The 26,030-nt window shown below is 47.8% G+C and overlaps 1 protein-coding gene across 3 annotated transcripts in view; it reads left to right on the top strand.

The window, feature by feature from the left end:
- The window catches only part of CDH4 (cadherin 4), a 475,802-nt gene that overhangs the window by 129,166 nt on the left and 320,606 nt on the right, over window positions 1-26,030 (top strand). Inside the window, exon 1 of one of the 3 annotated variants that reach the window (XM_070472447.1) lies at window positions 5,475-5,686. The exons of the other annotated variants lie outside the window; for them this stretch is intronic. The gene's annotated coding sequence lies outside the window, so the exon portion shown is untranslated. Of the gene's footprint in view, window positions 1-5,474; window positions 5,687-26,030 lie in introns of those variants that run through there. 3 annotated transcript variants of the gene reach the window in all.

The raw sequence follows: 26,030 nt of genomic DNA, 5'->3' as shown, positions 1-26,030 counted from the left end.
TGAAATTGGACACGTGCTGGGGATCACCTGCCAAGTACAGCACATCCTTCAGGGGTGGATAGACCTCAATTTTAAAGGCTCATTGAAGTAGTTTTCTTTTAAAGTGTTAGTTGCTCAGTCATGTCCAACTCTTTTTGACCCCATGGACAGCAGCCCACCAGAATCCTCTGTCCATGGGATTTTCCAGACAAGAATACTGGAGTGGGTAGCCATTTCCTCCTCCAGGGGATTTTCCCAACTCAAGGATCAAACCCAGGTCTCCTGCATTACAGGCACATTCTTTACCACTGAGCCACCAGGGCCCAGTTTTCTTTTAAACAAACAAGCAAAACCCCTCTCCCCCACAATTTCAGGTCAGAAAGTACTGAATGGGGGAAGATCTCCTTGACAAACCTGAAGTTCCAATGTAGGAGAAAACCTTGTTTGGCCAAAATTATTCTAAAAAAAAGATTAAGTTTACTGAGATAAAATTTACATACAATAAATTCTGATCCTTTAAGTGTACATTTCAATGATGCGTTTTGACAGAGGAACACGTTCGTGAAGCCACCACCATAACCAAGATTTAGAGCATTTCATCCCGTCTGAAAAGCTCACTCTGCCACTCTGCAGTCAGCCTCCTCTCTGCCATCCCCTGGTGACACTAATCAGCTTACTGTCACTATAGATTAGTTGGCATTTTGTATAATTTTATAGAAATGGAATAATTTGGTGCCTGGCTTCTCTCCCTCTGTTTAATGACTCTGGGATCTGTCCGAGTTATTTGTATATCTGTCATTTTCTGCTGCTGAGTAGTATTCCCACGTATGGAAACACACTTGGTTTATCATTCACCTGGGGGTGGGTGTTCTGCATGGTTTCTCAGTTTCTGCTATTGTGAATAAAGCTGCTCTGAGTGCTGGGATCTAAGCCTGGTATGTTTTAGCCATCCTGTGTGAGCTCCTAGGAGTGGGACAGCTCCTAGTAGGGGTTATGTTTAACTTTCCCGACAGTTTCCCAATGTGGTTGGACTATTTTATATTCCTGCCGGCAGCCTGAGAGTCCCACCCTGCAGGTGTATGGTCAGTCCTTTAAATTATAGCCTTTTTGACGAATGTGTCATGGGAGACCTGGGTGTTTAATTCTCATTTCCCTGGAGACTCATGAGGGAAACTCCATGGACTGTAGCCCAGCAGACTCCTCTGTCCCTGGGATTTTCCAGGCAAGACTGCTGGAGTGGGTTGCCATTTCTACTCCAGGGGATATTTCCATCTAAATTCAGCTCATGTAGAGACCCACCAACTGTGTGTTTCTGTGAGTATTTCTTGGGTGGTATGGCTTTTTTGTGTCAGGACCATCAGTCTCCTCCCAGGGAGTCTGGTTGTACTCTCTACGATCAGTCATTCTTCAGGGACTTGACCCTGGGTTGTTGTTGTTCAGTCATTAAGTTGTATCCCACTCTTTGAAACCCCATGGACTGCAGCATGCCAGGCTCCCCTTTCCTTCACTGTCTGCCAGAGTTTGCTCAAACTCATGTCCATTGAGTTGGTGATGCCATCCAACCATCTCATCCTCTGTCATCCCCTTCTCCTCCTGCCTTCAATCTTTCCCAGTATCAAGGTCTTTTCTAATGAGTTGGCTCTTCACATGAGGTAGCCAAAGTATTGGAGCTTTTGCTTCAGCATCAGTCCTTCCAATGAATATTCAGAGTTGATTTCCTTTAGAATTGATTGGTTTGATCTCTGTGCAGCCCAAGGGACACTCAAGAGTCTTCTCCAGCACTACAATTTGAAAACATCAGTTCTTCAGTGCTCAGCCTTGTTTATAGTCCAACTTTCTTATCCATACATGATTACTGGAAAAACCATAGCTTTGTCCCAGGGTGGTTGCTACATAACTCTTCTTCGGTCACTTGTCCCTACAAGTGTCAGATGTCTCATCAGCCAGTAACTCATGGAACTCACACTTGACCCCTGGATACCTGCCCAGTCAAGAGCTGGCTTGCAGTTCATACTGACCATGGTTCCATGCTGGTTCTGAAGGTTCCCATCAGATTATGCACGACCCGATTCAGCTCAGCTCTGAAAAGCGCTGAATGAGCCCGGGCTCTCTCTCTGCATTTGAGAGAATAATAGATCCATGGGAGAATTCATTTGTAACTCTAAGCCCCGAGTTAAAGACGTCTCAAGGGATAAACGTGGGTGATTTGTGGAACATTGCGATGCATTTATGAGATAGATGGCACGTTACGCGTGTGCAGTGAGACTAGATCAGGTTGCATTAGAGACGCTGGGCTCCTCCCCACCTAATCCACTCTCCTGGGGGAAGAGGAGGCCAGCTGTACAGAGCGCTCAGGGTGAGATATGGCGGTGGAAATCGCCTCCGTGGCACCTGTCCTGGAGCAGGTACTTGCGTTAAGCATGTTAGGGGACTTGATGAACTCTTATGCGCTTCATGGGATGCTTAATTTCCAGGCCCAGCCCCACCTCCTCACCCTCAGGACACACATCTTGTGAGTGTGACGGCACGAAGGTAGCGCCGGGCCCACAGCAGCATCCAGACGGCCTGCATGATCCTGGGGGCTCCTTCCTCCGTGGCTGCCCCTCATTTTGGCCCCAGTTTCCTTTTCCTGCTCCTTCCACACCTTCTTTCTGATGCTTGTCTTGTTAGGGTTTCAGGTAATTTGATCCTTGGCTTTTTGGACCCCCGCCCCCGTCTCATGACACAACATAGATAAAATGTGAGTTAGCTTCCTTCTCTTTTCCTCAGTGCAGCCTTTGCCCCCACTGCTGCCCACACGCACGAAGCTGGATTGACTGACTGTTCACTCGAGCCAAATTGTATAGGCAGACATGGTTTTTATTCTGAAACCATGGGGCCATAGGATTCATGGGATTGGTTTTTGAAGAAACCACAGCATCTGCGTCTGCGTGGTCTGTGTGAACCATCAAGATACCCAGGTGTGGATTTCTCTATGAGCCCATTTCTAGCAACCAGGTCTGGCCATCAGAGGCAGAGGAAGATTTCGAACCTGCAACTGTGAGACCTAGCGTGTCTCCCGCCCTGAGCATAGCCCCCAGGCTTTCACTCTTGAGGTTCTTACCCAGGACTGGGGTCCCTAGGAGGGCTCTGCTGGGGCCCTCACCCTCCAGGGATACCCAGTCCAGCCTCATCTCATGCCCCTACCTGGCGCACAGAAGACTGAAGGGATGAAGGACCGAACGTGAGGCTTCAGAGACACGAGTGGGAAGGGGACATTAGACCAAGGGCCCAGGAGGAGGGAGCAAGCAAGATGCCAGGACAGGCCTGAGCTGACACAGGCCCTGCCCTGTCCACGCGAGCCCTCTCCTCTCCAGGAGGCCCAGGCAGCTCTTACTCCAAATGTGAGGTGGGACCTAACAGCCCGGCTCAGCCCACAGGACACAGCTGGGCTCTGCCGTGGCCTCCCTGACTTTGCTCACTGTCTGTCCCCAGACAGGTCACCTCACTGTCCTGGTCACACGTCCTGGTCACCTCATGGCTCTTGCCCACCCCCCACCCCTGCAGGGCCTGACTGCTGAGCCCATCCTTTGGGTGAGTTTGCCACTTTGTTCCGGAGGCTTGTGCCCAAGGACAAGCTCAGAGCCTTCAACAGCTGCCATAGCGAGAGGTCACAGGGTGCATGGGGCCAGAGGTTGATGCCTTCCCATTAGTCACAAGGACCTGCCAAAGGCTGTAGGTTCTCACCGTGGAGGGAAGAGGACCCAGTGCACCCATCTGGGTGTGGGGAAGAGTGCTTCTGGGCCTGTGGTGCTAGTATGGGACTCCCTGACTTCTGGGGTCACCTCCTCCCTGACCTTCAGGGCCACCCCCTCCCTGACCTTGGGAGTCACCACCTCTCCGATCTTCAGGGTCACCTCCTCCATGATCTTCGGGGTCACCTCCTCCCTGATCTTCGGGGTCACCTCCTCCATGATCTTCGGGGTCACCTCCTCCCTGATCTTCGGGGTCACCTCCTCCATGATCTTCGGGGTCACCTCCTCCCTGATCTTCGGGGTCACCTCCTCCATGATCTTCGGGGTCACCTCCTCCCTGATCTTCGGGGTCACCTCCTCCATGATCTTCGGGGTCACCTCCTCCCTGACCTTTGGGCCACACCGTCTCCTCTCCGTCCTGCCCCAGAGCCTGTGCACAAGCTCTTCCTTCTGCCCTTTCTTGGCCTGCTTGGCTCTGCTCACCCCTCAGGTCCTCAGGGAAGCTGCCCCGACCTCTCCTTCTGGGTCAGGCCCCCTAGTCTCAGGTCTGACTCACCCTGTCCCCTCTCTGCAGCCCTGTCACCAGCACTGTCGCACAGGTCAGCGTGAACCGCGTTTCAGCTCAGCCCAGCCCACACCAGCCAGGGGTCCTGCAATTCCATCCTGACACTGCCCACCAGAGTTATCTCAGACCCCACAGGTCGAGGGCAGATTTCTCTTCTTCTGATGCCAGCCCCAAGTCCTGAGGCGTCTCCAGGCTGCCTGTATTTCCGGCCAATTAGTATATAATTACACACTCCCCATGTCCCCATCCCAGATTCAGTATTCAGTAGAAAGACTCGCAGAGCTCAGGCAGGCAGTGCCTGGGGTTACAGCTTTACTGTGAAGAGTGTGTGTGGGGTTAGGTCTCGGAGGCTGGTCCCGTCCAGCCCCGCCCCCTCAGATCAGGGCACCCCCCTCCCCACACACCAGTGTGTTCACCAACCAGTGAGCTTCTGTGTCAGCAATCCTATTGGGGCTCATGACTGGTGTGGTTGGTTGCATCACTGGCCTTGTGACTACCCGCCCCAGAGGTCAGGCCCACTCAAACTCCCAGCTCTCCGGGCCCGCGGTTTGTCCTTCTGGTGACCAGCCCCCATCCTAAGCTAGGGCCCACAGTGAGTCAGCTCATCAGTCTAACAAAGACACTCCATCACTCAGGAAATCCCAAGGGCTTTAGAAGCTCCCTGCCAGGGACCAGGGACAAAGGCCCAGTTCTTACTACACAACAGTGTGTTTGTTCCATTCTTGTCTGCCGCCCTCAGCAGGCTCGGGACAGGCAGGGCCTTGCCTGTTTCTCCTCTCTGCTGTATCTTAGCACCCCGCACAGTGCCTAGAACACAGGGGCGCTCCCCAAATATTAACACTGAAAGGAGGCAATCAGTCTAAGTGATAGGAGCAGAGCCAGTGGCAGCCTTGGGAGCAGACAGGAGAAAAACTGTCCACCAAAACGCATCTTTGAAGATTGGAGTGCAGGCCCCCACCACCCTATGAGCACCCCACCATCACTTCTGTCTCTTGCTCTTTTTAACTGTTTCTCATCCAGAGAAGACATCCTAGGCCCGTGAGAGGAATCTGTTTATTTACCTTGATGTCGTTTTTTCCCCCCTTTTTGGTATGTTACTATTTTCCCCTGGCAAGATCCTTATTTTCTTTGGAATGGTGCTTAAAATGATAGCATTTAGCTGCCGTAATAGCAGCTCCGCCAGCTTCTTCCTGTGACACAGCAAAATTGCTGTGACCAGCAGAGACGCCTCCTCCTCCTCGGCAGAGCGAGCTGCCACCCAGGCACTGATTGCTAAGTGAGGTTTCGGGGCCACTCCTTTCATCCTGAGTGCAGTTGTAATCAGAGTTTCAGCAACACGGGCCACGCTGCGGGGAGAGAGAGCCCACCGGCCAGGCTGACTTTTAAAAATGGATCTTCGTGTGTTCAGGTAACAAAAAAATGAGAGGGTTTTTCTTCTGCTCCCGTGTCACTGCCTGGTGGTTTCAATTGTGAAACTCGGGTCCGCTGCGCTCCATCTAAGGGGGATTAAGTCGCTGGGGTTCCTATAGTGATGACTCCACTGTGGACCCTCCCATTGTGCAGACACTCCCCCAAGACCGATGGGAAATTCCACTGGGTCTGTGCCGTCCCCTTAGAAAACTAAAGTCACACTCGGAATTCCAAAGGGACTGGCTGCTCTCAGTTAGCCAAGTGCGCGCTCATGCTTAGTCACTCGGCCATGTCCAGCTCTTTGCGGCCCCATGGGCTGTAGCCTGCCGGGCTCCTCTCTCCATGGGATTTTCCAGGCAAGAATACTGGAGTGGGTTGCCATTTCCTCCTCCAGGGGATCTTCTCAACCCAGGGACTGAAAACCATGTCTCCTGCATCTCCTGCATTGGCAGGAGGATTCTTTACCACTGAGCCACATGGGAAGCCCCAGAAAACATCCTTCGTTAAGGCTGGACAGTTCATGCCTTCTGCTTTGTGCTCCTGATGTGCATCACGGCTACTCAGCTTTGCCTCAGGGCAAGGAGACAGGCACAGGTGGACATCTGGATTCCAGCAGCATTTCTTCCCCACAACAGTGCAGACTACTGGGCCACACCAGTGGGTTATCAATATCTGAGCCAATCTCTTCAACAGCTCTGATTCAATGTCCCAGACTAGGGACTTCCCAGGCTGTCCAGTGGTTGAGAGTCTGCCTTGCAATGCACAGGGGATTCAGGTTTGATCCCTGGTCAGGGAACTAACATCCCACATTCCTTGAAACAGCTAAGCCCATGCACTGCAACTACTGAGTCTTTAGGCCCAACAAAAGATCCTGCATGATGGAACTAAGCCTGAACACAGCCAAGTAAATAATAAAATAAATAAAGATTTTTTTAAATGCTCCAAACCAGACAAAATTTCCATATATTTCCCTAATTTGTGGATCACGTTTTACCAATTATGGCTTACATGAAAGGCCCAGCACTTGAGAAGATTTACTGTTTCTTCAGTTTATTCTTTCATGAAGATAAACATCCCCACCAGTAGGAAAATGCAGCCTCTGTGAAGAATTCATGTTAGAAAATATGAAACCCATCCCCCCCCCATCTTGTGAGCCTTATTCTTCTGAAAAGCCAGGAAAGCTTTCTTTACATCCCAGTTTTATAGCATGTGTTTTGTTCTCCTACCAAAGACCTCATAAATCAATTGGACACATTTTGCTATAAAAGAAATATTTTCTGTGTGAAGTATTTTCTTCAAGATTTTCTTTTTTATCAGGGGTTTGTAAAAGTGTAAAATGACACATGGATATAATTGGTTGGCCATAGTCGTTAACTGTGGGTATCTTAACATCTCAGCTTATGCAAAATTTGAGTGTCAGAACTTTAAGTGAATAAGGTGGGGAAGCTGACATGAAAGCATTATGTATCAGGGAGAATGTTCTGTGCTTCAAAAAAGCTTTTGGCGAAACTTTGCAACCCTGTTTTTGTAAGATGTAGAAGCAACTCACCTAGAGGATAAACCCAGCCCTGTCCTAAAACAGATCCTCAGCAAAATATAGATGCTGCGTCTTATTAAATCAACAATATCTGCAGTGACCTAAGAGCAGGAGTCCAGTCCATTTCCAATGCCCCAAACAAATAGTACAAATTGGTTAAAAAAAACAAAACAAAACACGTAACTCACTTAAAAACACCAAGAAAACAAAATTCCATTATTATACACACAGCGGAAACATGTCGGGTGAAGTGTTTGAATACTTATTTTATTTTTTTTCCTCTTAGCATAGCATTTGTCTTCTGTGTTGACTGTTCTGACTGAATATATTTTTAACTTTTAAAAGACTTGTCTCTTAACTGGAAAATAGTTTGACTTTTTGTCAAAATGGTCAAAACAATCTTGGTGCTTGAAGTCATGTTATTGAAAATGCAGGCCTGTCTATTAAGAGCGAGCATCCAGAAGTGTTGATGTGTGCGTTTTGGTTGTCTGTTCCTACAAACAAACCTCTACAGATGCAGAGGTCCTGAGACACAGCATCCTCCTTGTCCTGTGGGACTGTGGTGGGATGCCCATCTGTGGACAGGCTTGGCTGGACGGCTCACCATAGGGGCTCCCTGGCACCTGCAGTCAGATGGTGGTTGTGGCTGGGGTCTCCCCAGGCTGTGAGTCCAGACATCAAAGATGGTGCATGCATGGTCATCACCTGGGAGATTGGTTGGGGCTGTGGGTTGGAGCTTCAGGTTTCTCACAGCTTGGAGACTAGGTTCATAGTGGTTGTTTGTGTCCCCAAAAGACAGCCTCACCAGAGGCCTAGATGGAAGTTGACTCCTGAACCGGGCACCCCTTGCTCTGCATTCTGTTGGTCAGAGCAGTCAGTGGCCAGTCCTGGTTCAGAAGGAGGAGCTTAGCATCCCTGTCCAGGGAAAGACCCTGATGCTGGGAAAGATTGAAGGCAGGAGGAGAAGGGGGTGACAGAGGATGAGATGGTTAGATGGCATCACCAACTCAATGGACATGAGTTTGAGCAAGCTCCGGAAGATAGTGAAGGACAGAGGAACTTGGCGTGCTGCAGTCTATGGGGTCGCAAAGAGTCAGACAGACTTAGTGACTGAACAAAAACAACAGCTAGGAGGGAGAGCAGCTGGCAAGTACAGAGAAGGGAGGATGAGTGGTTCCATCCTTGGGGACCACCCATCACAGCCCCAGGGAGTGGGCCCTCACACCCCAACACTATTTCCCGCCATCCCCCACCCCCGTTACAAGGCTTTTGGGGGCAGAGAAGGTCCTCCTTGTACAGAGCACTTGTGTGCTGAATTCCTCTGCTGGTCACTGCCTGATGCACCTTCTCCTCAGGTCAGTCTTAACTGATTGCCCAGCGTTGCAAGTGGCCTATAATAAACCATAATTGCAATGTAAGTTGATCACAAAATGACAGTACAAAATAATGCAAAAATGCTGCATTTCATGAAGATGATGAGAGTGTTTTTGGAAACTTCAGGAATTACACTCACAATTATTGACAAATGAAAAGGTGAAGTTCTACCAGAAAATCACTGAAGAGGCAACGATCAGCTCTCTGCCAATGATAGAACATGTTCATCCAGAGAACTGTTGAGACCTTAAAGGATTAAGAGAGCACCTCAGGGAACCAGGCGTCCCAGGTTGCCATGTGCTTTGCTGACACGGGTAGGGAGTGTGAGAGGTGTGATCCTATATCAGAAGACAATGAACTGCCCCTGCAAGGATGTATTTTTGGAGAAGAGCCAGGTGAGCGCACCTGCAGGCACCTGTGAAGGATGTGAAGCCATCGGCACAGAACTGAGTATGAGACAAAAGTTTCTGTTGCAGTCACATAGAACTGCAAAGACTTTTCTTTCTCTAGCTTCAGTCTTGGTGTGAAAAGATATGGTTCTTTGCACTTCTCAAAAGTAGGGAGCGCCTCCTTGGAGTGTGCAGGCCTGGGCTTGGTGACTTGAAATACTGCGACAGAGCAGAAACCCTGGTGTGGTCCAGGCCTTCGCGTGAGCTGAAGTGTGTGTCCTCAGGCAAGGTGGACAGAGATGGGGCTCAGTCTAGAATCGGGGATTTTACCGGGAACAGGAGACAGAAGGGGCTTCCTCACCAGTCCCTTGTTTCCAAATGAGTCTGCCATCCTTGAGGACCACCCATCACAGCCCCAGTGGGCAGATCCTCACACCCCAGGGCTGAGAGTGGGGCCAGGACCACATGACGAGCTGACCAGAAGTGGGCAAGGCCCCATGGCCGGTCAGCAGCATAAACTGTAAGGACCAAAAAAGAGAAAACCTCCCTCTTCCCACTGCCATTTTGTCACCATTTGGTTCATAAAAGAAGAGTCAAAAAAAATTGTTTCGCCGTGTATTGACCCAGGTTTCCTGCCCCCCACCCCAACCCCGTCAACTAGAAAAATGTGTTATTAGGAAACACAAGCCCTGTTCAGAGATTGTCCTGTGTGTCTGGGTGTCCTTATGAGCGACGACCCAGAGCTCACCTCCAACCCCCACAGGGGACCACCTAGGAGCAAGCATAGCCTGGCTTCCAGACACAGTTATTACTGTTTCACTGCTACTAATTAGCAGGATGGATTTTATCAGTCTTTGCTAAATTGAGCAAGTAAACGAGGATTTATTCAAGATGCCTTTAAAGCCATGTTAGTGCACTTTTTGCAAAGACCACTAGCAGGGAGAGCTGGCTGGCACTGGGTGGAGAACTTTGTGTCACTGACTTGGATCAGACGTGGCCCGACATGAGACCCTCCCAATGCCGTACCTTCAGAACATACTGTTAAACAAACATCATCCTTGTCAGATCGATGAAAGCTCTCTGTATCCTTTATGCTTATCATCCTGCTGAGAAAATGTTTGTTCTGAAGGTAATAACAGATTTTGAAAACTCCAATAAAATTACTGCAGAACTAACCACCATTTTAAGTAAAAGTGGCATTTCTGATGGGTCCACTGGGGCGTTTCAGGGCTTTCTCCCTCTGGGGGCGTACATGCACCTGCGTTTAAGTGGCGTGCCTCTGGATCGGGAGTTTGCATTCCGGAGACTGAGATACAAAATGCTGGACATTAACCTGCATTCATCAGAGCCTCAGCCACTGTCAGTGAATTCCAGAGAGAAGTAAGGGGGTCAGGGCGGCCGTGGGATTGTGAAAATGTAGTCCCTTATCGAAAATAAGTAGCAAAGATTTTTAACCATCTTCTTGCTGATTAGAAGAAACACACGCTTGTGACAATGCATTTTCTGGGTTTCAGCCCTGTGGGGTTCCTCAGCCTGGATGCTGTTGACATTGAGGGCTGGATCATTCTCTGTGGGGCGGGGGCGGGCGGTGGCATCCTGTGCCCTGGAGAGTGTTCAGCAGTAGACCCCGCTCCCACCCACCAGATGATGCAGCACCACCTCCCCCTCCCCAGAATGACAATCAAAAATGTCTCCAGACATTGCTTGCTGTCTCCTGGAGACCAAACAGCCCCTGATGGAGAACTGCTGTCTTAGTAATATGCCTTTTTTAAATGGACTTTGTCCTGTGAGCCATGGTTGGAATGCCCCAAGCCCTACTGTTACCAGAAGTGGAGTCTGGCTGCTCACTGCTCAAAAACGATTAAAGAGACCAGGTTGGTGGAAAGGAAAGTTTGCTTTATTTAGGATGCTGGCATCCAGGGTAGGGTTTGGGGGGGTGGGGCGGGGCAGATATCTGTCCAAAGGCTGACTCCTCCCACTGACAATCAGGGGATAAGAGCTTTTATAGACAAAGGGAGGGTGCTCCATGAAGAAACTGCATAGTCAGCCCCGACAGTCATCTTGAAATTGGTCATCAACGGTCCGAAAAGTGTCATCTTGGTTGCTTTCGGTACAGTTAATCTTCAGTTGCAGTTTGTTCCCAGTTCTCAGAATTGTGGCAGCTTCATGTCATGGCTGCAGTTCAGTCATCGTGTAGTTAACTTCTTCCACCTGGTGTTTGGTACCTGTGAGACATCTCATGGGAGACAGTTCAGAATATTATCCATAGCCCTGGAGGAGGAACTAAAGGTCCTTGACTGTGCTTAATGACTGAATTATTATTACTTGGGTTCCTTTGACTGTTTTCCTTTGTTTCTGCATTTTCTCACTTCTCTGATTAAACTTATTCTTTGGCTAAAGTTTTTCCATGGACAAAAGACAGGGGAGGACATGGGGTGGGGTGGGGCAAGGACCATCCACTTCACTACCTGTGCAAAGCACCTGGATTTACTCAAAGGCTCCGCTCACTTAAGTCTCACTCCCCTGGACTGTGATTGCCACAAGAGTGACTGACACCCTCTAATCGGTGCAGTAAACATTCCTTGTTGTGCCAGAGTCATTTGGAAATCAGCTTTAGGACACGGTTGCTATTTTCGGGATCATCACACATCATCTGATGTTTGGTGTCAAACCCGGAGCCGTGTTATTTAACACTGATTAATAAATGGCAGGTTGTCAGTACCAGTTGTGAAGACACTTCAAGGCACCATTGTTCTTTTAAATTAAAACATTTAAACATTTAAATCCAGGGCTGGTGCTGGTGGCTCATGGTAATTATTCCTTTTGTCTCTGCATACCTTTCTTCTCCCGATCACAGAGCTGTCACACCAACGGTACCTGGAGTCGGGGTGCATGACAGCCCTTCCCTATTAACTGCCATTATTTTTAAAAGAGAAGCTGGGAGCCTCTGGAGCAGATACTAATTTTGAGACAGGACTGCTGCCTAAGTTATTAACATGAACGTATCTGAAGGCTACAACTTGTCCCCTTTTGTTATGGGCCAGGTTTGCAGGACTGGGCGTTGAGTGTGGTGCTTATATGTTAAGGAAGCACTCTTCACACCCCTCTTGGTGCCCAGAATGCTTCATCCCATTCTTTTCTTTCCCTCCACTCCTTCCTGCTCCTCACTGTAGGAATTACAAGTGACTCTGGCATCTCTAGCAAACAGAGTATGCAGGCCATCAGGGGCTGTGGAAGCAGCAGGGGTTGGCCCGGCCTGTCTGGAGCCTCACACCAATTAATATTCAAGACTCCATCTCTGGAGGAAGAGTCTGGCTGGCCAAGCCCAGACTGACTCTACCTGGTTACCCTGGGACCAGCCCCTTCCTGGTGGGTAGCAGGAGTGCCCCTACCAGGACTGAACCTGACAAGGGTCCCTGAAAGGCAGTTGTTGTTCAGTCACTAAAGTGAAAAATGAAATCACTCAGTCATGTCCGACTCTTTGTGACCCTGTGGCCTGTAGCCTACCAGACTCCTCCGTCCACAGGATTCTCCAGGCAAGAGTACTGGAGTGGGTTGCCATTTCCTTCTCCAGGGGATCTTCCCAACCGAGGGATCGAACCAAGGTCTTCCGCCTTGCAGGCAGACGCTTTACCCTCTGAGCCACCAGGGGAGCCCTAGCTCAGTCACTAAGTCATGTCCATCTCTTTGAGACCCCAGGGACTGTAGCACACCAGGCTTCCCTGTTCTTCACTATATCCCAGAGTTCATTCAAATTCATGTGCATTGAGTCGGTGATGCCATCCAACCATCTCATCCTCTGCTGTCCTCTTCTCTTCCTGCCTTCAATCTTTCCCAACTACAGAGTCTTTTCCAATGAGTTGACCCTTTGTATCAGGTAGCCAAAGTATTGGATCAGCATCAGTCCTTCCAATGAATGTTCAGGATTGATGGTTTGATCTCTGCAGTCCAAGGGATACTCAAGAGTATTCTCTAGCACCGTAATTAAAAACCATCAGTTCTCTGATGCTCAACATTCTTTATGGTTCAACTCTCACATCCGTACATGCCTACCTACTGGAAGACAGAAGTGCTAATGACAAAAGGGCTGGATTCTGAGAGAGAACTGTTGTGTCCCCACCTCCTTCCATCTTTTCCTCCCCATCCCTCTTTCACCTGCCTCCTACAAGTGTCAGCACTAGGCTCAGGGACCATGACGATGTCAATTTTAGCTCCAAAGATGTGGTTTTCTCACCATCTTCAAATCCACCTGGTTCGTGTTATATTTAGCTTGTTCTAAATTTTTTAAATGGCGGCGGCAGCGGGGGGGGAGACACATTGCAAAAGTAAACTGCTGCAAAATGTAGGGCATTCCCCGTGGATTATGTACATATTCCTTGAGTCTGGTGCTCAAGGCAGTGACTCCTGGCTTGACTCATACCTTAGGGATTTGATGTGGGGGCGGGTGGCTAGCCCTACCCCTTGTCTCTAATGGACGGGGTCTGGGAAAATCCTCGGCATCTTTCTCTTCCAGAAGAATCCTTATCCCTGCATCTCATTCCCTCTGGCACCTGGAGATTCATTACAATGTATCAGACAGACAGACATTGAGACCAGGGGATCTTGGGCAGCTTATTTACAATTGCTTAGTCCTAGGACCAGTTGAAAAAAGACTATAACACTTTGAAAAGTGAAAGTGTTCATTGCTCAGTTGTGTCTGACTCTTCGCAAAAAGAGCCTGCCAGTCTCCTCTGTCCATGGAATTCTCCAGGCAAGAATACTGGAGTGGATACTGGAGTGGGATCTTCCCAACCCAGGGTTCGAACCCAGGTCTCCTACACTGCAAGCAAATTCTTTACCATCTGATCCACCAGGGAAGTCCATTAACACTTTAAATATGTACAGCTATATTTGTCAATTATTCCTCAATAATTTTTTTAGAGATAAAAATAAAAACAGTGGAATCCATATGTCTAAATAAAAGAGAGACAATAAAATGCAAATATATTTAATAAAGTTTGTCACTGGGTACTGGACTATAAAAAGAGAGAGAAAGAAATGAAAGATGCTAAAAATGAAAGATGAAAAACTCTCAGACTTTTTTAGGAAAATGATATGGTTCATATTCCACACTTAAATATGATTACAGTGTAAAGGTTTTTTTAAACTGGGAAAGTAGTAATTTTCATAAGCAAAACAATTAATCAGATATTGACTTACAGAATGTAGAAACTTGTGATCTTCTGCGCACCCAAATAGATCAGGAAGTGTGGGTGATGTTTGGAAGGATGAGTTTTACTGAGATTACCTAGAAACACAGACTCTCATAATTGAATTAGGGAAGAGAAAGATTGCCACAGACCAGGCACCATGGGCCAAGAGGATTAATTATTAACGAGTTCTTAGACCTAATAGCCAACTGCTATTTTTCTGAAAACTACTTTCATAAATTTACCTTGTTTCAATTATATGTTTAAAAAGACATCGGGGAGCAAGATTTAATGCTATGCAAGTAAATATTTGACTAATTATTTTGCCTATGAAAGTCGAGATCGCCCAAGCAGTGCTCACAGTAAAGAATTGTCTGCCAATGCAAGAGACACAAGAGACATGTGTTCAGTCCCTGGGTTGGGAAGATACCCTGGAGCAGGAAATGGCAACCCACTCCAGTATTCTCGCCTGGAGAATCCCAGGGACAGAGGAGCTTGGCAGGCCACAGTCCATGGGGTCACAAAGAATTGGACACTACTGAGCACACACTATGAAAGTTAGTTTTCCAATGAAAACACTTTACACTTTAATCACACCCATAGTTTAAAACAATTTTAAACCAAATCAGGAGTTACCCTTTCAAACAAACATTTTTGTTCAGCTCATCTCACAACATTCCAGGTCATCAAACATTCACAGCTCCATAAATATTCCGTCATGTGGATTATTACTGTTTAAATGATTCACCTTATTCTAGAAAGTTAGCTTGTTTCCACCTTTTATTAGGGAGAATAACAATCCTATCCATGTTTTTCATGAGTTTCTGATCATTTCCCTGAGGTTGAGTCACGGGGCTAAAGATTCAGAATATGTCTAAGGATTGTCACACCTGTCACTGAGGTGCCCTCAGAAAGCCCAGCAAGTGTGAACATTCACTAATTGTAGGAATCCCAGCATGTCGGGGCCACAGATAGACCCATTTCTGCTGGTTCACTAACAGAAGACCTGTGAAGGAAGACAAAAGTTTGTTTACATTTTTATGTGCCATCATTACTGAAGATGCTGCTGCTAAGTCACTTCAGTCGTGTCCAACTCTGTGCGACCCCATAGACGGCAGCCCACTAGGCTCCTCTGTCCCCAGGATTCTCCAGGCAAGAATACTGAAGTGGGTTGCCTTTCCTTCTCCAGTGCATGAAAGTGAAAAGTGAAAGTAAAGTCGTTCAGTCCTGTGCGACTCTTAGCGACCCCATGGACTGCAGCCTACCAGGCTCCTCCGTCCATGGGATTTTCCAGGCAAGAGGACTGGAGTGGGGTGCCACTGCCTCCTCCGTACTGAAGCTGTATTGCCACTAATTTATTGACCATTTGCTTTTTCTTTGTAAATTAGTTATCCTTTTGGATTTACTTGCTTATTTTTTCCCACCAAAGTACTTGTGTTCTCAAACACAAAGCACTTGTGCTTGATTTGCATGAATTCTTTGGTGCTGTTCATGAATCTTTCTGCCTCCTATACCTCCTACACATATGGCTCCTGTTTTTCTTTGGTCTTTCAGTTTCAGTCATGTTTTCTGACTTAGAGTTTCACTTATTTTGTTGTCACGTCTTTCCCCACGTGCCTTTTTCTTATCTGCCCTTCATCATTTGGTGTCTTTAATGTTCCCCGTTTCATTCTCTGATCTGCTTTCTTCACTTGTTCTTTTTCCTTTCCATCACTCTTTTTCCCCCCCGATGCTCCACTTCCCTCATTTTTCTACTTCCCTTGTTTCCTTGTCACCAGGGAGTTAACTCCTTTGTCTGAAATCCCCTGCATTCCCCAGCTTCTGTCCTCATTGCTATGTTCATACCTCTTCCCTTCACTTGACACTGACTTCCCCGTGTAACCAATTTAGAAATGGACCTGAAGGGTCTGAAAAGTGGGTGGTCCAGTGCCCATCCCTGAGAAGCCTGGCACCTGACCCCTCCCTGTGTCCAGGGTTGCCATCACTGAGGGGCTTGTTTCACCTTCTGCTGACTCTGAAGAAGGTGCTTTCACAGTTTCCTTGAGAGATTTTTTATTAAACAAACCTGCACTCTCCTAGACCAGAAAGGCATTATTTGAATGTTTTATGAGCCGAATGTAGAAATTAATGGAGGAAAAAAAGAAATGCTAGAAATGTGGGTTGTTCATCGTTGTTTGCTGCTCACACCCCGACAGAACACGGTTAATCATACATCACATCGCAGGCTCCTCTAATCTCCTCCAGAATGTGTTTTTTATTTCCATTTGTGTTGGGGGTTCCATACAATAAACACCTATTGTGTTCTCTGGGAAGATAATGGGTGCTTTAAAAGGACAAAGGCGGCTCTGAGCTGCTATAGGAGCTGGAGGGATAGTCAGTCCTGCGTTATCACCATGCTGCTGGGAGGAACTGACTCAGATAGCCGAGCCTCAGAGACCATGATTGTGCTGAACCTCGTTATGGTGAACTTTCCCTGTGTGTATGTGCAGCTCTGCTTAATGAATATACAAATAGGCACTCCACACACATCCGAGGTTTTTTTTTTTTTTTTTTGATACTCTGAAAAGGCTATTGTCTTCTTTTTTTTTAGGTCAATCTTTGAGTTTAGTGATGGAGAAATAGCAATAATAATAACAACAACAGCACACACACAAAAAAAACAAAATGAAATCAAAAAGTCCTGAAATATTTAAATTTTCATTGGGAGACAGCCGCGGTAACTTGATTATGCAGCAGGTCATGTGAAAGGTCTGCTGGGTCGTGAATATGCAATGGTTTGCTCCACCATTTTTAAAAATCTGGGTTCTCATTAACTTCTGTCACTTCACACACGGCCTTCCGGGAATCCAGTGGGATCAGGATTGCATCTGCCCACAGTGGTGGGCTGCACGGGGGCTGGGGGACATCCAGGCTTAATCTTTGTTGCCGTGAGGGGCACCGGAGTTTTAACCTCAGCCAAGGCTGTCCTCAGAGGCCTGCAGTCTGGCACACTCATCTCCCCTGGGGGAGGGACCTGGCAGCAAAGGTCAATACGGATGGCCGGGCAGGCTGCCACCAAACCCAAGGAAGGCAGAAATTAAAGCCATTCATTTACTTCCCCTTCAGCTCTCAGTTTTCTCCCAGCTCTCTGAGCAGCTACTCTTTACACTGCCTGTCCCTCAGGTCCCTCTGCTAATAAGGATCCTCCATCCTGCCTTCTGAGTCCCAGGCTCGATCTCATGTGACCTGGCAAAGACTTCTTAATTGAACCTAAAGTCCATCTTTCTTAAATGATCACTTTTCACAGTCTCCTAATAAGAGGAAAAGGAAGGATTACAAAAACTTTTATTGCTTTCTAAAACTTATTTTAATAATAGTACATATCAATGGTAGAAAATTTTAATAAAAATGGATAAGAATTAAGATGTAAAATCACCAATGATCTACAGATATCCTTTCTAGGCTTTTTCATTAAACCTACAAAAGTGAAATTATTCCACACCATTTTGGTTTGCCCCAACTTATCTATCGACTGTGGCTATTTCCCATGTTGCACATAGTTTTTGACATCTGTTTTTAAGAGCTGCATAGATTCTGTGGTACTCCATAGTAGTTTATGAAGTAATTTCTCTAATCAGTTCAGAATATGCTTTATTTCCGTGTCCCTGTCATTAAAGGACAGGAACAGTTTAGGCTTTGTTTTGAGGGGTGAGCAGTTTGTAGTAGGGCTGGTCATTGACTGACCCACACACCTATTTAGACTGGGAAACCAGGGTGTGTTAATTTCTACAGTGTTGACGATGATGCCATTATGACTGAGAGTATCTTAGTGGAATCTTGGACATTTCCAAAGTAGTCCTCTGTGGCTGTGTTTGTTAATGTTGAACCTGAGTCTGTGAGTCAGGACTGTCTCTGTATGAACTCCATTCATGGGATCACCACCCTCCCCAGGACTGGGCCTTTGTAAGACCCCAAGCTTCCATGGGGTCACACTTCTCCCAATCAGGACTGGGGCCTTGTGAGACCCCAAGCTTTAAACTCTAGACCAGTGGGGATGGGGAACTGGTGTTTCCCAGGGAGCCTAAACAAGACCCAAGAATGCACACACACAGGCCTGAACCCAGAGCAGAGACCCACCCCCAACCCTGTCATCCCAGGCAAAGGATGGAGCATTGGGCCTGTCCCCAAACACCCCTGGTGCTCAAGTAAGTCAATTTTCCCTGCAATGGAGTGTGGTTTGTACCAGCCCCTAACCTCTGAAACATGACTGTATCACTGGAGGATCAGAGGGACATACATGTGTCTCCTGGCCAACGGTCCTATCACAAGGACAATTCCTGGGAAGGATCTGGCCTGAGCCCATGACAGGAGCTCTCGCCCAAGCCCTCCCCCCACCACCACCTCTAGCCTCCAGGCTAGTCTGCTCTCCCAAGGGTCCATCCTCAGGAGAGATTGGCCCCCCAAGTGACCAGGTCTTCCACTGCTGCTTGTCGCAAGACCTGACCTCCTCCTCTAGCCTCTCCCTAACTAATGGGCACTTAGATGATTTAGGCAGAAGCCATTTGAAAATTAATTATCCAGATAATTGCCCAACACTTAAGTTCACTTTAAAAAATGTAAATTCGATCATCAGCCTAACATACACTCATTTTGCATCCTCCAGAAAATTGCCCTGGCCCTGGCCCAACGACCAGGCACCCTTGGACATCTAATGCCATTTGTTTATTTGTTTGTCACCAGCTCAGGCCCCACTTAGAGCTCTGAGACTGTCACTGTTTTGTACCCAGGTTGCAATCGAATGCATAGCTCTTCGTCCTGCCAGGCTGAGCCCAGTGGGCGAATTTACACATCGAGCTCCAGGTGTCTTTGGAATTAATCTCATGTGTCGGAAAATTATACAAGATGATGCCTGATTCCACTGGCCTGTAATGGATCTTAGTTCCTCATTTAGAGATTCCCTTACACTGCCTGATGGAGAAGAAAAGCCAGACTTTAAGTAGCTTTATGTGTGTCGTTTGATTTCTGAAAAGATTGCTAATCCTAGTGGGAGTTTATGTAAAAGCACTCACACCCTGCAGAATAGGCAAGGTTTCCATATTTATCAACGCGGCTCTTCTCCTGTGAATAATACATTCTGGGGCAGGCTCAGTAAGTCGCCTTGGTTAATGAATCTCGAAGGTAGAGTTGGTTGTTGAAGCATCTGATCGGGTGGGCTTGCTGTGTGTGTGTTCTGATGTATTCCGTTTCCAAATTTCTGTGGTTGTGGAAGGGTTTTCCACCTTCCCCATGAAGGAAGGCAGGGAAATCAGGGGTGTTGCTTGGCTCTTTCTTCACAATTAATCCTCAGATACGTTCTTTTGATACGTGCAAAAGCTTTGCTTGTCATGCATACATGGTACGTGATTCAGGAGGTGAAACCCTGAGAAAGCAGACATGACAGAGGGAGGATGGGGTGCGATGAAAAGAGGAAAACCGGGAACTCTTGTTTCTTTCCATTCTTCCCCTCCATCTATTCACACCCCAGCTCCCGCTGCAACTCACTTCCTTCTGTAATAATACATGGCAGCAAACACAGAGCTGGCATTTAATTTAATCCTGCAACATCTTCAAGTTTGACTCACGATGTGTCCTCTCCCAAGCTAACTGTATAGAAAAGGGTTTTATTAAGAAGCAAATGAAGAAGCGAAGATCGAACTTACTGGGAAGTAATTATCCCAGTTTATAACAAGCTGTAAGACTTTTGAAAGGAAGAGGGGGGGAAAAAAGCAATGAAAGAGTATATTGAGGATATTAAATTAAGTAATTTTAATGTCATCATTTGATATCTAGGAACACGAACAATTTATAGTTCTCGAAATTGTCAGGTTGAAGCATTCATCTTTCAGGGGTGGGATGGTGCTGTTAGTGGGGGTTGGAGAGCCAGGTTCACAGCAAGGGAACTCAGATTTCACTTTGGAGGGGCAGAGTGGGAGGGGAGAGAGCCAGACAGGGTGGCAGCCTGTGGTGTCTGTGTTCATACCCCTCCCATCCTGCTCGCCGAGAGGCCCTGGGCACATAGCTGGACACACCCTTGTTCAGTATACATCTCAATTTGAGGAGGATGCTAATAGCCCTGGTTTCATGGGGTACCCGTGTGGGGCCAGGTCCAGGGAAGCACCTGGCACCATGGAGGAAGAGTTTGCAGACTGTAGGTTTGTTTCTATTAAAAGCCAAGCAATTTATCTGTCTCCCTTAATGGGATTGTGGGATATAGTCTGAAACATGGAAAAGTTCATCCAAGTGGCCTGCATTTGGTCCTAAAACTCACATGGGAATGACCCTGCTTGTGGTTACAGCCAGGGGCTAACCAGCCAGGCACCTGGTTTCCGTCCCCACCAGGGACTTTGCAGGGAAGCATCCATCTTCAGTTGAGGACCCCCTCTGCAGGCCTGGCCTGTGGCTAGTGTATGTTCAGGACTTCAGCTACTCCATCTTCTTCATCTGCCCACTGAGGACCCTGCCTGCCCCCAGGGCATCACACACTCATTCAGAATCACACACCAGATCAGCCACAACCTACCTCCAGGCCCCTCGAGTTTAAGTATCATCCAACCCTCCTGTGGTTGTGAGAAAGAGTTCTGGGACGGACCCCAGCCACAGCACACCCTACCCCTGCTCACTGCAAAGCATCCTTGAGCCAGAGTGGTCCTGTCACCCCAAGGTGGTGGAAGCAGAAGGCGGGGCACCTACAGGGCTTCCTTTCCTCTCCACCTGGTAGAAGCTTTCAGTCCCAGAGCTACGTGACCCTCTCTAATATTCCATCCACTCAAACATTGTAAGGAGTGTCCAGTCAATGACAACTCTGCACCAGACCCTCAGGAGGTAGAGAAGGTGAAGCGAGGGGCCTGTAACTTGTTTGTGGAACCCCTGGGAGGGTGACGAGGGCAAATGTTTCTGGACACAGGCATGTTTGATAGTTGACACAAGGGCCTCAGCTCGACATTGATTTTCTGATGGTGAAGAACTCTTAGAAAGTTCTGACAACCCAAAGGACAGCCTTCCTTCTGTTTCTGTGGCAATTTCACTCCTGAAAAATTCATTGTAGTTTAAAACCCTGCCAAACCAGGTGGTGTTTATATGTAAAATTAAACTCTAGGCTCAAATAATTCTAGACTTGCAGGATGTGACAGTGGGCCATACCACTATGCACAGACAGAACTTCTCAGGCTTTGCAGAACACCTTGGCATCCAAGTCTTTGCCCACAAACTGCTTAGAGCAACCAGATCTGGAATAACCAGAATGTGCCCCTATATTTACAAAACTGTTCTTTGGGATGGTACCACCCCTCAGATAGCCACTTTGCTCAACTGTGAGTTACTTCCTCAAGACCTGTATTTAGTCCTAAATTTCATCTGAAGCATGAGTCCTGGCAGGTGTGAAGCAGCTGAACAGACATGTGTGGATGAAGGATGGATAGGTGGATGAGGGATGAATGGATAGATGAGTGAAGGATGGATGGATGGATGAGGGATAAATGAATTGATTAATGGATGATGGGTGAATGGGTGAAAGATGGATGGATGAAGGATGAATGGATGGATGAGTGATGAATGCATTAGTGGCTTGATGATTGGATGAATGGATAAAGGATGGGTGGATGGATGGAGAGGTAGGGATGGATGGATGGATGGATGGATGGATGGATGGATGGATGGCTTTAACATCACTTACCTGGAAAACCCTCAGGAACCAGCTGCCCAGCATATGTGTTGACTTCACCATCTCTGGACTTTAACGATGGATGGACCTTCCCACTTCTAAGTAGAATATGTTGATAACGTGTGGGTGAAAATCATTTGGCTGTTGTAAAATCACCAAGTTATGTAAGAGTGTGAGGTTTTACTGTAGGTCTGTTTCTCAAGAGCTGATTTTACACCCCACCCCCCACTGCCACCCCGCCTCAACCAGGGATTGTTTAGCAATCCCTGAGAACATTCTTGGTTGTCACCTTGGGGAAGTGTGCTACTGACATCGAGTGGGTAGAGACCAGGGATGCTGCTAAACTTCCTAGGAGTGCAAGGCCACCCACACAGCAAAGAATGGTCCAGCCAGATGGTCAAGAGTGCTCAGCTGAGAAACTCTGCTGAAGGTGCTCAGCTATATTATTTTTTTTAAGTCACCATAATGTAAATTAATGGACTTTGGAATACTAAAGACAGCCTCGAGCAAAATGGATGCACAAAAAGCTTGTGCATCTACGGAAGACGTGATGCAGGGGAGGCAGCTCCCGAGAGGAGGTCTCTGAGGAACTTTCTCCAGGTGTCCTTAGCGCAGGAAGTGTGCCCTATATGTTGCATGTACTATTAGTGTGATTATATATACTTATGCGAAGACACAGTTGTTCTTTAAATGAAGCGACACTTCTGAGAATAATAGGAAAACTTCTTCTAAGAGTGAGCAAGTTAACACCCAGAGAAGGAGAAGTCTGGATTCACAATAGGGTAATAAATGGAAACTCACCGCACAATGGAAAATCGGTGTTTTAATTTGTCAGAAAATTACTGACTGGCAAGAGGCTCTTTGTACCAGAGTTCCTCTTTCAGAGTGTGAATTCTCTTTAAAAGAGGGCAAACAAATGTTTACAGTCTCCGCCGAAACAGTCATTTGAAAGCAATTGGTACCTACATGGAGTTCGTGGACCAGCCTCCCTTGTTGCAGTCACCATGCGGCTCATCGAGAAACAGTGAGTCTTTACAGACTGTGCAGCCGTGGCCACTGCAGCCAGCTTCTCCGAGTACCTTGGAGACTGACAGCATCTCCTTTGCTCATCAGAGCTTCACGGCTTCCAGTGCCGGCTCTGGAGGGAGGGGCAGCTTATCTGTGCTCCTTCAAGGAGCTCTGTTAAAGGTAATACCAATGTGGAGAAAGCCAGAGACACTAGCAGAGACAGAGCCACTATGAGAAAATTTGGTGACAGCAGTGATGTGACGATGACAGTGGTGGGGATGGTGATGGTGGTGACAATGACAGTGGCAGTGATGTGACGATGGAGGTGGCAGTTACAATGGCGGTGATGATGAGGATGGTGATGGTGGTGATGATGGTGGTGACATGGCAGTAGCAGTCAGGTGATGATGACAGTGGCCGTGATGGTGACAGTGGTGCTGATGATGGTGACAGTGGTAGCAGCAGTGACATGACGAAGGAGGTGGCAGCTGTGATGGTGATGTTGGTGATGGCAGTGGCAGTGATGTGATGGTGGCAGTGATGGAAGAAGCCTCGTTAGGATCGGCGCAATGGTCCTCTGGCCCCACGTGCCCCTCAGTGATCTGCACTCCTCCCCTGCACACCTCTTGGCCTCGGAGCTCTGACTGTTGGTGATGATGGTGATGATGACAAGAATGGTGATGATGATGGCTACACCAACAAGCCAGGCCTTGTTGGAATGGCCAGGGTATCTGGGTCCCAGTTTTGTCTTGAAGGGATGCAGTATGGGGCCCCAAATCCCTAGACTCACTGGCCTTGGGAACAACCTGGTCTGTATGTAGGGACAGAGCCTGCTGGGATTCTAGAGGCCAGGCAGCCAGTGTCCTGTGTAAACAGAGGTGTCCCCAGGCATGGGATGGGAGGTGGGCCTGTAGGAAAGGCACAGGTTGCATGGGTGCCCCAGGGACCCCTGAGAAGCTGGCTCTCCGGGACAGAGGTCTGGCCATGGGCAAGGGGGCGATGGGTGCTGAACTTGGCTGTAAGGAGACAGCAGACATCGGGGGCTGGGGGAGGTGGACCACTGGGGGGACCCCTTCCACTGATACCCCGACAGGAAATGTCCTGCTCTGGTCTGTTTGCGCTAGTTTCCAGAGATGTACCCTGTGAGAATTCACCAAGGACCCTGTCTCTAACACAGAACTGGGCTGTATTTGTAGATGCATGCATCTAAATTCAAACTTTAAAAAAATGAGTGTTGTACCACCCACCCCACCCTCCCCCCAATTTTATGCAAAATGTCTTTTAAAAATATTGGCAATTTCAGAAGCAAATTGGATTAACAAATGTGAAAATCCCTTTGTCTGGAATTCAGAATCAGGAAGGAAGACAGCCTTGCATACAACCTCCCCCCACGCCACTGCTCACCCCCCTCATAACTTTTCTTGCAATTAAAAAGGGTATGAAGAAAAGCAAAGCTTTCCAGCACTCTCTCTTAATTGTCAGTGTGCAGGGTTAATGAACTACATTAGTTCATTGAAAAATAACATATTGACTGTCAGAACTTGACATGCCAGCTCTGGGACGGAGCCTCCGTAGAATGTCTCTATAGGAAATTAGAAGTGACTTTCCTTCCTCTGAAAGGAGGAGACTGAAGGCCCAGTGAGGAGGTGTCTTCCCAAATGGTCCTCTTAGGAGCCACAGGCTCCAGGCAAAGGGGAAGTGACACTCCCAGGGCGAGTCCAGATGGATGCCTGGGAGAGGCAGAAGCCCTGGGTGGGGAAAGGTGATGCAGGGGCGGGGGCTTGATTACCTCCCCCGTAAACTGCCGCCCTCTGGAATTGGTGTCTTGTCCTCCTGTGTCATTTCTGCATTTGTGAGGTTGTTCACTTAACCTGTGCGCTGACCTGGAATCGTCCCCGCCGGAGACGCGTACTGTTTGCAGAGGAATCTGACAGAACGAGCTCAGATGCTCTTTACACTTGACTAGCAAGTGAAGAGAGAGGGATCACTCAGCACTTTGCTGCCCAGGGCACTGGAAAGCTGTGTGAGCTCCCAGGGCCAAGGAGTCAAGGCGAAAGCCGGTGGCGAAGTCCATGAAAAATTAAGACGCCATTAAAAATTGAGTTGACAAAAGGATTGCCACTGTTCATAGTCCTGGTCCGGGCTCCACTGTGGTACTCGCACATGCTTGAAATTATTGAGTGACAGTGAGGCTTTTTGATGAGAAATTTGTCAAGCAATAGTTGTTAGCCGGATTAGCGAATAAATCTGAAACTAACCTAGGAGTGCTGCGGCTTTGGAAGGCCAGCTGATGAATGCTCTCCTCCATCAGCCTTCCTGAAATCTCGTTACAGATTAGAACTTTCAGTTGAAATTCTGCTTTCATTTCCACCGAGCCCATGAAGACAGACATGCCCTGAGAGCTCAGTGATTCAGATACCACTCTGAATCCCACAAAGTAACACACAAAAGTCCTGCCCAGGCACATGCGTGGCTGGGGTTTCCTTGGAGTCCTCCTAGGGAAAGGAATGGTCTTCAAAGGTGAAAGAGACACATGTATACCAAAAGTTGATATTCTGAAAAAAAAATATATTCTTACTTGTTTGTTAAATCAGAGGACCCAACAGTCCTCATTCTAAGGATTCTCTAATCTTTTTCTGAATCTGTATTCTGAAAGTAATGAGATTACTTTAAGTAGCCATAATATCAGTCTTCCCTGTTGCCTCAGTCGGTAAAGAACCCACCTGCCAATGCAGGAAACCCAGGTTGGATCCCTGGATCAGGAAGAGTCCCTGGAGAAGGGAATGGCAACCCACTGCAGTATTCTTATCTGGGAAATCCCATGGACAGAGGAGCCTGGTGGGCTATAGTCCATGGGGTCCAAAAGAGTTGGACAGGATGTAGCAATTAAACTGCAACTACTACTAATATCCATAGGTGTCCTGCAAGGCTGCCAAGCACATTTGTTCTGAGAGTCTGCCCTACTTTTTCCCTTCTGAGCCCAGGACTCTGGGCACCCCGATCAGTCCTCTCTCCCCATCATCTGGCAGCACATCTGGGCACATCAGGGACCCATCCATCTCTCCCTCCCTTATCCCACCGGCCCCTGAGTCCCGTGATGGTTTTCCTGCAGTGAGCGCCCCACCCAGCAGGCCCCCGGCTTCCACTCCGTCCTCCCTCCTCACAGT

Source organism: Odocoileus virginianus, chromosome 9, assembly GCF_023699985.2.
Source record: "Odocoileus virginianus isolate 20LAN1187 ecotype Illinois chromosome 9, Ovbor_1.2, whole genome shotgun sequence".
NCBI lineage: Eukaryota > Metazoa > Chordata > Mammalia > Artiodactyla > Cervidae > Odocoileus > Odocoileus virginianus.
Note: the sequence above shows the minus strand (reverse complement) of the source record. Positions and strands in the feature narration are given on the sequence as shown.